The following is a 12528-nucleotide window of genomic DNA, read 5'->3' as shown; positions in this document are numbered from 1 at the left end:
CCAAATGACTTGTAAGAGAACCAAAAATAAGATTATTTGTTTATTGTCATAATTTCCTTTGGCAATACAATATGAGCATGTGCCCAGAACAGTTAGAGATAATAACTAATTAAAGGGTCAGGCTTCAGAAGAGTTGGCCAAAAAATAGCTTTGTCTGCTGACTGTGTAATGGTGATGTGTGTCTGGGCCCATAACGTTTCAAGTAACTCTGCAGAAGAGTGAAAATCCTAAGAATATGAGAGGCATTGATTTGGGGATTAAATACTGCCATATCATGAAAATAATTTATCTCAGTAACATAATAATTTGAAGTTGGCACTAATCACACAGAGGTACAATTCTCATGCAATAGGGACCAATTACAGGAAAGTACATTCCATTGCTGCAGAACATGGAGCAAATGTATTGTTTTTTGGGCTGGACGAAATGTAATTGATGTAGAGCTAATATACATAGTTCATCCATTCTATTTGGACCAGTATTATTCTTTCTGATTCCTATAAGCCATACCGTCTCATTACAAACCAAAAAGAAAAAAAAAAGTTAAGGAGGTGTCTGGAAACCTCTCAGGTGAACAAGTTTTACAGGCCCAGATAGAAAATTAAACTTTAGCACTTGTTTGCTGAAAAGGATGGTAAATGATGGCAAATGGAAGTAATCTGTGTACACTATTGGAATTACACATTACTCACATTAATTTTCTTGTATCCCTGTAGTCACAAGCCCTACGGGGCATGTATTCAGCTGCCTTAGCCAGAATCGACTGTGTGATGCAGAGGACAAGGGATGGTGACTACAACTCATCCCTACATCTCTTGCATTTCCCTTGGTTAGTTATGACAAACTGTTTTTTTGACAAGTTTTTGGTACTCTTTAGGAGCCAAACAATTCTTGTGGTGTGGTCTTTTCCCTCAGAAGCTTCCCAGCTTCAGCCCATCATTGCTGTCCGTTGTTGCCTCAGTGTGGGTGGGTTTGTGGCTTCCAGCCTGCTTTCCTATAGGCAGAGGTGATGTGCTGTAGCTTTGCTGCGGTCTCTGACTGGCTGGTCATCAGATCAATCTTAGCACTTCTGTTACAAACCTTTAAAGAAAAGGAAGATCTACAGGAGAGAAAAATCTTTGGAATCCTTTAACAGCTATATTTCATTATTATAAGCGCCTTCTGAGACAGACTTTTTCATAGTGGTAGAGTAGACTATTCTCATAGACTATGAGAATCCTACAAATGAATGTTTGTGTCATTTCTCCTCCAGAAAGTAGAATAGTAGTCTCTTGTCCCAAATTAAAAGTTAGAAATAGGATAGCTAAAAATAGCAAATACCATTGCTGAAGTTTCATCATCTGCTTAAGCACGGTCTTCCGTGCATTGTATTATCTTTAATTATCTATTATCCTTGGTGCATCTCTCAGCAGACAGATCTCAAAGGACTGAAGCAAAGATCAACTTTCATGTAAACCTAATGTAGAAATGTATTTACTTTTTAAACTTTGACATTACCTAAATGTTGAAACAAGAAAAGGTATTTGCTGCTTTGTTTCATACTTAATATTTACTTGGCTTTTTTATTTGTATTGCTAGTTTGCTTGCATAGTCAGTAAATGGGAAGTGGAGGAAATTACAAACAATCCACTGTGTCTATACAAATAGGATTAAATGCAGCTGACTTTGAAACTGGTGCTTTCATACCATGTTTGTGGGTTTGGGTGTTTGGTTTTTTTTTTTTTAAATTATTTTTTTTATTTGTATGACACGGGTTGAAACAGTTTAGCTGTGGATTGAGAGAATTACTTACATAGGAAGGTCATTTTAGTTTGAGTAGAAAATTAATCAAGCTTGTTATTTGCAGCAATACCAAAGGATATTAAGTTAGCACTAGGAAGAGGAATATTTTTTGTCCAGATGATATCATGCAGGGTTTCACTGCTCAGTGTTCTGAGACTAATTAATCAGTAAGGGTGTCTAATTAAAAAGATGACTGTTCACCAGCTGCCACAGCAGGTTAGTTAATGAACTGAAACAGGAGAGTATTTCTGTAGCAAATATTTGTGTTCGGAATTCTGCATCTGTTTGTCCTAACTGAAAATGGGGGAGTCTATGCTTCTACGTAAGCAAGGAATAACTTTTGTGTTCACTGCCCAGTACAGTGAGGAGTGAGCCATTTCATCAGAGCTGTGTTACGCACTCTGGTCACAAGCAATAGGAGAGCATCAGGAGCAGTATGTGACATGTTAGCTTCTTCCTGCAGCAGTTTTTCAAAACTGTGTCTATGCAGTGAAGCATTCTCATATTTCTGAATAGACTGCTCTCCTGGACTACGGCCAAACCCCATACGACTGTCATCTTTTCTTTCGACACATGCTTATGGCAGATAGCCTACTGAAAATGATAAAGGGTCCCCCCTTTTGCAAGAAAAGCATCCTGAAATCTTTGAAGGTGGTACCTTGTCCAATTTGTGATTACAAATATTCAGAACACAGCATGCCCGTCTTTCTGCATGGAACAAACTTCCCAGCAATGAAAGCTAAAAAGTTTCAGAAATGCTGACCTATTATATTTTTGTTGTTGTAGTTTTTTCTTTGCATCTTTATTTGTTCTCTCTACTAATTAAGAGTGTTCTCCCTTGACTTTTAGAGAGATTAGGTATGGGGAATGGTATATACGTAACAATTATAAAAGATCCTATTAAAATTATCATCATAAAAAATTGGTTTTTTCAGCTGTCTAAAAAGAGAGGTAACTAATACCTGTTCTGTTGCTTTTTGAATGAGGTACTTAGATATTAAGCAAAATAATTCTAGAGGGACTGATGACTTTGAAATGTATGTACAACTCTTCCAACTTCATGTTTCTTTTCAGTTCAGTATCTATAGGCAGTTTCTTAAGTTTTACTTTACCTTTTCTTAAAGGGTAAGAATAGGATGACTATTATTTAACTCTTAAACTGAGACCGTTCATTTAATGGCAAGTAGATTCCTGATATTTTTATAATTTAATGTGATTTGTAGAGAAAAACCAGATCGTATGATGGTTGGGTTGATAGGATGCTGCATTTTTTGTGTGAGTGGAGCTGTTAGTGCTGACACTTACAGTCTACTTGTTTGAATTATTTTAGTGGCACTGCATACAGTGGAATAATGAAGTATACATGAACTGAAAATACTTATTAGAAATTAGTGAAAAAATATTGCCTCTGAAGAGCATAAGTTGTCAGAATTTTAGTTCTTTAAATAGCTTCATTTAAATTCAGTCTTCAGATAAAAGGTTTAGTTCATTATGAGTGTAACAGGGTACCTAGTTTCATAGTAAATGTTAGTATTACTCTTACAAACTGAGGAATAAAATGTCCCTAAGGTGAATTTAATTTGCCAAGTTTTGATTCATTTAGAGCTCATCTGGAGAAAAACTTTCAATTTTGTGTGCACAAAAGGGAAAATCTTGTGCTTACTCTTCATCTTCAGATAAATGCGTCAATTTAATGACAGCTCTTCTCAGGTAAAAAAGGAGTAGCATCCATTAGTAATTTTTATTTTTATGTCATCTTAATTTTAACTTTTATTTATGATGTTTGAGGTGGAAAATAATGCCAATAATATGTTTTTCAGGGCCTGCATAAAATTATAGAAAGTTCTGCCACGTTAAGAATTTTCCTGCAGTTGCTTTTCTGTACAGAACCCACTTACGACAACACTGAAATGACACTCACAGTACAATTCCTGGCTCTTGGGTGCTGTATGACCTACCAGCACTGAAAGTCACATAAATTGACACATTTGTTCTGAAGGGTAGAGTGCAAATGAGATTTGCATTTGCCCTCTTTGAGACTGTGTTCTGTTTTGTCTGTGTGAATTTATACACTGTTATCTGCAAAAGGAGGGGAGCACAGTTGCCCATCTTTTCAAACGGAATGATAAAACCTTGGGTAATATCAGTATTATGGCCTGAATAGGTTTAAATGATGGTTACTGGAAGAACTGATATTAAGATTGATAGTCTCATAGACTCTGGATATATGTATATTGATACAGATAAGTGTTTTGTTAGGTAGGACGGAGTGGGGATGTCTCAGTGTATTTCTTTACAGTAGGGTGTGCAGTAATAGCTGGTAGTTCTGGTAAATGCTTGGCACCTCAGAGCTCATGTTAAAATCCATGATACTCCTTCCTAGATAAAACATTAATAGGTATCCTAGTTTAATTTGAATATTGGTTTGTTAATAGGCATTCAGTTTTCCTGTAGCAGGAATGACACTGATGCTGGAAGAGCAGCTCATAATAAGAAGACATTTTAAACAACAGTATTCTACACCACTGAGTAAAATTGGATCATTTCTGAAGTTCTCTGTAGTGTGTCTTTGCGATGCACATTCATTCTGTGTGGAGGCATCTCTGTCTTGCAGCGGAGGGCACTGCTTAGATGAAGTGAGTTGTTATGTATGTGGACCACTGCAAGAGAGCTGCAGTTCCCGAGAACATCATTTTTTCTTAAACAATCAGCCATCTCTTGGTATATTTAGATGAAATTCTTTCATCTAAAAGTCACTTCTTCCTAACTGGCCCCTGCTTTCAAACAGAGGTTGTATAACTGGCATTCAGGAGGCTGTGTTACTGGAGGGCTGAAGCTGTTGAAGGTGAGAGGAAGAGACAAAACATCGGGTTTTGTATGTTGCTGTAATGGAGCAGGTAGTATGACAGGAATTAGGTGATACTATCCCCATAGGGTTCATATTCTGGAAATCAGAGTGCTGCACTTAAAATCAGAGTAATTGGATTGCAAATGTTTTTTTTGTAAGGCTAACTAATTTCTGTTATTGCACACGTAAATGAACAGTAATGTTAGTCTTCAAAAGAATTTCAAGCCAGCTTCAGTCTGACTTTGAAGTAAGAAGGCTATTTGTGTGTCACTGGGTTGCTGAACTGCTGTGTTGTGCAAATGCAGTGACTCCATCTAAAAATGACTATGCCTTTCGAAAACCTGAATTTTGCTAGCTGTGGTTTGTATTTGGAATGGTTTGTGCCTGAATTAAGGCTGAGGGCAACTTCCTTGTAGATTCTGTTGTGTGATTTTCTGAAAGGTTGGTTGAAATCATCAGGAACTGTTTTGTCTAAAAGCCCCATCTGGAATCCTGTACCTCCTTACAGAGAAAAAGATGCAGAAGTCACTTTTTAAAATAAAGTGTTTCCTGTGACTATTCTATGAAAGGTAATGTTTCAGAAATCTTAAATACATTTATTTAAGAGAACAAACCACCTTTTCCTGACTATTAATTGCTGGTTTCAATATTTTAAGGTTTGATGCCATAAGAATTAAACAGAGAGCTCTAAATGCGTAGAGAGGAACACTAAGAATCAAAGGATCCAAAACTATACAATCTAGCTTTTTTTATTTCTCTGAAGAATCACAGTTGGTGTTTAAAGTCTCTTAAAATGCCTTTGTTAACAACAGTACTGATGGTCAACATTTTATTAAAGCATGTGTTACCACAGCAGTGTGCAGCTAGCAACGGGCAATTCACTATAATAGAAATAGTAACAAAACCCAGAAAGGCTTGTGCTGCCTGTGTAGAAAAGTTAAAGCATACATAAGTTATGAATACATCACTTAAATTCGAACTGGAATTTAATATAAGGCGTAATTCTGATACCTTTTGCTACCTTAATTTATGTATGACTTCTTTATGCTAAAACCCCTAATGACAGTATTATTCATATATTCTTTAGGATATTCTTCTAAGGGGCTGCACTAGTATTAAGTATGTTTTACAGTAATCACTTCAGAAGACATGAGAGACCTATAGATCTTTACAGTCTATATCTGTTAAACATTTTTAAGAGTAATTTCCCCTATCAGCATGCAAATTTGCAGCTGCTGAGATAAACTAACCAAAACGACATCAGTTGCAGTCTGCTAGTGCATATACTCTTTCTAATAATCTTTTATGTAGGTTTCTGTGGACATACCCAAATATTTTGGCAGCTAGAATTTTTTTTCTTGTGAATTTTCATCAGTTGTTTTTCAAACTGACAACTGAATATTGACGATATAGAGCTTCAAGTTTTTTAATCATATGCTGCACATTATAAAGCCATCTTCATATGGCTGGTTTGTCTCAAAAGCAATCTAGTTTCAAAATACAACCTTTTTTTGACTAGATAGTACAATATAGAGCCTGAATCTAAAACTAAATCATCACTTATGGGGGGGTGTGTGTGTACGGTTTCAAGCTGTGTGCTTGCCATAAGAGGTTTATTTTACTGCTTTTTTCCATCTCTTCTGTATACTCTATCTAGCAATGGCAAGGCTAATCACAGTAATTTTTAGATTTTTAATTAGAAAATGTCCTTCACCCCATTTCTCTGTTAGAGCAATGAGATTGACTCACTGTGTAGGTGTGGTGTAAGGGGTGGGCTGGGAGCATATAGCTGGGGTAGGGCCAGAGGGACAGGTGAGGCCCTTTTTGAGGCAGTCTTCAGGTAGCCTTAGTTAGGTTAATGTCACATTGCAGTCTAAATAGTATGCTTCTTGTTACCTATATGGCAAAGGAATTAGAGCTACCTTTTTGGAGCAATGCCACCTTTCTTTCATGCATTTGTAAATGTAATCCCTGAAAGCACTTTTGGTCTTTGTTGTCACACCTTCCAGGATTTCCTTGGCCTTTCTATGAAGATGCTTGCTCTCAAATTCTTCTTTAATGTAAAATGGAAAATACAGAAATACATTTTAAGGATAAAATGTGCCTGCAACTGTTAAAATAAATACTCTTTTGAGATGCTTTTTAAAATATATGTCCGTATGTATATTCAGTGCAGACTGGCTATACCTGATCCGACAAGAAACAGGACCCTCAGATGCTGACTGCAAGCAGGGGTTTTACAGAGCTGTCAGTTAAGTGGGGGGTTATTTGGGCTGCTGCACGTTTTCTTTGTACTCGTGTTTCGGGCAACCATGCACTTGATTTAAGTTTAGATTATTATACAATAAGGACACTAATTTCATAGAAAGCTCAGAACAACATGCCTTTTGTCTTCAGTAGCTGGTTGAGTCAGCAACAAACCTTGAAAATATGCAGCTTGGCTCCTTTAGCCTAAGCATCAGACAGAATACTTCTAAAACTTTGATTTAAAACCTTGATATTCATATATCTAAAATTTATCCTGACTGATGAAAATTTATGTATAGTGACTGTTGTACATGGAGTTTTCCTTGCAGAAGCTGATGACTTTGTCACAGATGCATTAGTTAATCTATTTCCCTGCCTTATTTGCATCTCTAGAAATACCTGTGGCTTCATGTGATGCTTAAGAGGGAATGAGTTAACTGTGTGTGTATCTAGCCTCAAGGGTTAATACTGAGGAAGCAAAATCAGACTTAAATTTGTCTGTGTTATCCTTGCTGCAGTCTCTTGTGTGTTGTTTGAATTTCCAGTTTACGTCTTGTGGATTTTTTTTGTGCTGCAATAAGGAGTTTATCTGATTCTCTTCCCTTTAGTACAAGTGAAGGAGGAACCTGACTTTGATCTGTATTCTTGTCCATGCTGCTTCTGCACACTGAAGGCTCTTGTGGACTGGACTGAGAGACTTTTCATATGAGTCAGAAAGGAGTTATGAGTTATCCTAGAAGGACCCTTGATTAACTCAGTGAAGACAAAATACAAGGCACATACTGTGTTAAAATCCTGGCTTACACTGGGATGCTAGCACATGCTAGGTGCGTGGTTCCAGTGCAGAAATTTCCACTATAAGTTGCTGTTTCTATTCATAATTCTCTGAAGTATCTTCTAAATACTTTTCGTAGTAGTAATTATGGCTTATCTGATTATGGGCTTTGGAACATTGCGTAGTGCGCACTGTTCTGTTAATTTTTTTAATAAAAGTACCAATTTCGATAATCTGAGATGTGTTGGATGGGAGACAGTGAGTTTGCTAAGATTGTCGTGGAAGTGCTTGTATAGCTAGGAGCCCAGTAATGATGATCAAGCATGTATCTGAAATTTAAATATGTTAGAATCTTATAATTGTAGTTCTCTTTATAATTTCATATGTATACAGGGGCAGAAGTCTGCTGCTTCAGACTGATGAATTTTGGTACTCCTGAATTTTTCAGTACTTAATGTAAAATCATTAAGTACCTTTTAGTTATATAGTGTCTTTTGATCATTGTGATGACTTACATAGATACTGTCCTACTGCTGTTTATTTTAATAATAGGCCAATACATTTTATGGATCTAGGTAGGGTCATCAGGACATTAAAGGAGTGGTGTGTGTTTCTTCCTGCTGACCGTGAGAACTTCAAATGACTGTTTTTCTGTTCACTTTGACTTCCTCCCTTGTACTGTGTAGAGTTCTCTGAAACTTGTACTAATTGTGATCTTTAAAGCAGAATCCAAAAAAACCCAACCACTACTTGTCTCTGAAGCTCTTTCTGAAAATTGAGTCATAGACGTTACATTTTAAGCCAGCAGAATGTTTGATTATTCTACTTTTGACTGCCTTTAAAATTCTAGTTGCCATAACAACTTTATTTCTTTATTTTTAGCACATCAGTTGCCATAACAATAAAATATAGCTTTTTGAATGTAACCATTTTTTCCTCACTCTTTTTTTTGCTTTGTTTTATAAAGAGCCTTCTTTGGGGGTAAAAGGAAATGTAGCAAAACTCTTCCCCAGTGAGCACTTTGGTTAGAACATATCCTGAAAAAGAATTAATTTTTTTTCATCTAGCCTTATTCCATTTCTATGGCAATTTTTTTGACTACTGAGTGTTTTCATACCTTATGCAGAAAAATGGATGCAAATCAGAGTATAAAGCTTTGCCTTTGTAGAAAATTGCTGCTGGGATTTCATTTTTATATGTTGTAGTTAGTGTATTAGAAAACCGTAACTGTTAGAGAGTAATTTCCAAGATCTTTATTTCATTATATGGAATGGCTATAAATAAGGTATAAGCAACTGCTTCTGTTATGGGAATCATTTTTCTTTACGCTGTCAAATGCTGTCCCTCATTCTGTTTGGTTGTTTCTTTTTCGTTACTGTAGGATTGCTTTAAAGATTACTGTTTTAAGTTTTGCAGCAAGTAACTCAATTTTTGCCATGTCATTCTTTATCTTACCTTTCATTAAAAGTAGGAGAACAAATTATGCTTAGCTTGTTCCTGCAGCAGACATCACAGACATGCTGGGAAGAAGGGTGTTCAGGAAACATGCTGTGTGCCTTTTCAAGCCAAATTAATTCTAGTGGCCGTATAAAAATGATGGCCACTAGCATCCTATACAAATACAGCAAGTAGGACCCAGTACTTCCATTTCTTCCTGTATGGCCCTTCCCAGGCATATTGTCAATTACTTAGAGGCCAGTATTTAGTTCAGTGTGTTGATATGCTGAGTTTTGTGCAGTTACATGTGATATATCTTAAAAATATATTAGTGAAGAGATTGACATTTAGCTTCAAGCCATAATTTTGAGCAGAGGGGAAAGGTTTATGTGTAAATTTAATCTTGGTGAAAGAAACTGGGCTTGAATTTAATCTATAGACTTGACTTCTGCATTCCCTGAAAGTGACCTTTGCTAAAGGACTTGTAGCTCTCAAAACCTCTGCCTTTATATTTAACCTATTTTTAGAGCTGATAAAGTATATGTTTAATTTCAGTTTTTTTTCTTAGAGATGGCAAATAATGTCAGGTTTGGTATTTCTTTTTGAATAAAGAAAATAATTTCTCAGCTCACATAACATTTTACATGTGCCAATTTCTAGATATAAACGTCCTCATTATCTAATACAATCAAAGTAATTTAAGACAACATTTGCTAGTTATTGGAAGTTGAATATATTTAGATGTTATTAATCTTGAAACATAGTTATCAGATGTGAGATGATTTTATAAGTTTTAATTAGCCAATTTTTAACTCTGGGTGGAGGTGGCGGGGTGGGGAGGGAAATATCAGTAGTTCTTGCTTTCAGTGGCATTTTCCAAATGTCTGTCATTGCCAGGTTCCATGTCTGTGAGTTAGCTAGGACTCTGCTTCAACTGCTATTGTTCGCAAAATTTTCCCTCTAGATCGTTCTTGGTAGGAAGCTATTCCTGGTCCTTTTCTCATATATGGTTATTGACGCAAGTGCGTGCTGATATAGACTCCATGCTGGAAGAGAGTGTAAGTGATACCTCTGCAGCACTTCCAGCCGGAAGGAAAATTTGGTTTAAATGAAGCTGAGCTTAAAATGCACAAGAAGAAATTGTGCCACGCTTCAGTTTATAAATAGATTTTATGCCATATCCTTCCCATGTTCCTCTCTTCCATTTCTTCACGAAAGTTGTAGAATAGTAATACAGAGTAACACTTTGGTTAAAGATAGTCTTCCAGAATTCACAATTTACTTTGATTGTTTTCAGCTTTATTGTTCTCAAGAGTGGAACTGGATTTACTAGTTCAAATCAGGCGTGAGTACTACCTGCTGTCTTGCAGTAAAACAAATAGTGAATCTTTAATTCTAAACCCATTTTTGTCTACATGAGCAGTTGAAACTGTGACTTTCTCCTAAATGATCCTAGTTGTTTGGTGGTTTTCCGAGCTACCTCTTGTCTCCTTGAGAAAGTACTATTTTTAAAAAAATCTAATAAAGGAAAAGTTTAGGGTGGAATGTGCCAATTATATATGCAAATAAAAAATAAATTGTCCATGTGACTAGGCACATTTCCAGCCAGCCCATCTAGATTAGAATAGATGCTCTGGGAGAATGTACTGTGACCATTTAACATAAGACGCATCCACAGAAAGTGGATTTGAATCTTGTTTCTGCCATGCATCCGTCAATTTGTCACATAATGGTAGCTGCCACTTCACAGTATTTAGAAAAGAGAATTAGACTGAAGTGGATAATTTTGAAAGTTTGAAACTATTTTTGAGAAGAATGATGCACATGGCTGCACTCTGCATTGGAGCTTTCAGCACAGATTAAAAGTAAGTTGCCAAAGCTTACGGTGGGCAGTTTTTGTCAGAGAGGTTTGCCGCTGTGACATTCAGAAGTATGGTGCTGAGATGGAGAAGGATTTGGAAGCCTGTGCAGTGTTGATCATGCAGTAGTTGACAGATGTGTGGCCTTGGCACTGAGTTCCGAGGAATGCTTTAAGGATAAAATAGTGGCGATGCTTTTGGGAGAATTTAAAGAAATAATATTGGATGCAGCTGGTTTTGTTTGTTTTTAAAAGGCAGTGATAAATGAAAGTTAGTTAGGTTTGCATGTATGTCAACTTTATTCTTTGGTGCATCCAAACTTGTGATTTTGAAAGACTGACAGATGTATATGGTTTTGATCCTTGTGTTCGTATCTTAGTAGTTGCTTTTGCACAGGCCTTAGAAATTGGCTTCCTAGTCAAGGCTACAATAAATTATTCATCATTTGACCTCATTAATTCAAAACGGGCTGCCTTTTAAAAGGTCATGCTGTAGTTAAGAGAACTCTTTGGGTTGCAGTATGTGAAAAATCAAAGTAGGTGGTCACAGTGTTTGGGATTTTTTTTTTTTTTAATAGCCTTAAAATCTCTTATTCTAGCTCGGCTGAAATGGAATTACTACTAGTACTGACTGAGCTTATGCTTCTGCCAAGTCAGCTGGAATCCTTCTGAACATACACTGTCTTGTTGCCCAGTTGTGATATGCTTTTAGAATACCAATATTTATGGAATGTAATTCCTGGCTTGACATAGACAAAAGCATTAGTAAAAACACAACTATGTCAAAACATGACTCTAAAAAGTTTAAATGAATGCTGTATTAAAATAATCTTTGAAGCGTTAATTTAAAATATGAGAAATGATTCCCACAGGAAAAAGGGTAATGCTACCTGCACTGTTCAGATTATTCTCTACATTTCACTGTTTCTTCATTTACAGTCTCTTAATTGCTGTCTTTTGTCCTGTGATTTAATAGGTTAAAATTCTAATCATCTCTTGAAAGCAGTGTAATTAATAGCTAGTTCATTTCCGTTCACTCTAATGTACTAATGCATAGAGGCTATGTTTTATGTTAGGACAGCTGCATGGATAGGACATGGGTTTGTTGTGGCACTTGAAATGCAGAGGGACAATTCTGAAAAAAATGCATGTTTTAGACTTTCCGTGTGCTTTTACAAATCACTCACTAAACATCAGTCACATAATCAAAAGCAGGAGCTAAAGGAAAAGCAATGCAAGTAACAGCCCTCTGTTGGGATACCTGGAGCAGTGGTAGGTAGTAAGCCTCTCTTTTGCTAGTATACTTTACTTTTTTCTTTTTTTTTCTCCTTTTTTTTTTTTTTTTTTTAACTACTGCTAGTTTAGGAGTAGGGGGATTAGTTTTAGTGGCAGGTACATGAAACTCTCAGAGGGCACATGTTTAATTTTTGCTTTTCATACTATCGTGAGACATTTTTCTTGTTTTTCCAACGTCCATTTTCATTCATTTTGGCGCATTTCTTATCATATGTAGTCAGTTAGTAAATAGCACCCTTTCATAGCTTAATTGCTGTGTAAAGCAAATACTATGTTTAATTCCTG

The 12528-nt window shown here is 36.2% G+C and overlaps 1 protein-coding gene across 7 annotated transcripts in view; it reads left to right on the top strand.

Annotated features, from left to right (window-relative positions):
* Positions 1 to 12528, top strand: part of RABGAP1L (RAB GTPase activating protein 1 like) — a 262694-nt gene that overhangs the window by 73140 nt on the left and 177026 nt on the right. The window lies entirely within an intron of this gene.

Source organism: Falco rusticolus, chromosome 11, assembly GCF_015220075.1.
Source record: "Falco rusticolus isolate bFalRus1 chromosome 11, bFalRus1.pri, whole genome shotgun sequence".
In the NCBI taxonomy this organism is placed as follows: domain Eukaryota; kingdom Metazoa; phylum Chordata; class Aves; order Falconiformes; family Falconidae; genus Falco; species Falco rusticolus.
Note: the sequence above shows the minus strand (reverse complement) of the source record. Positions and strands in the feature narration are given on the sequence as shown.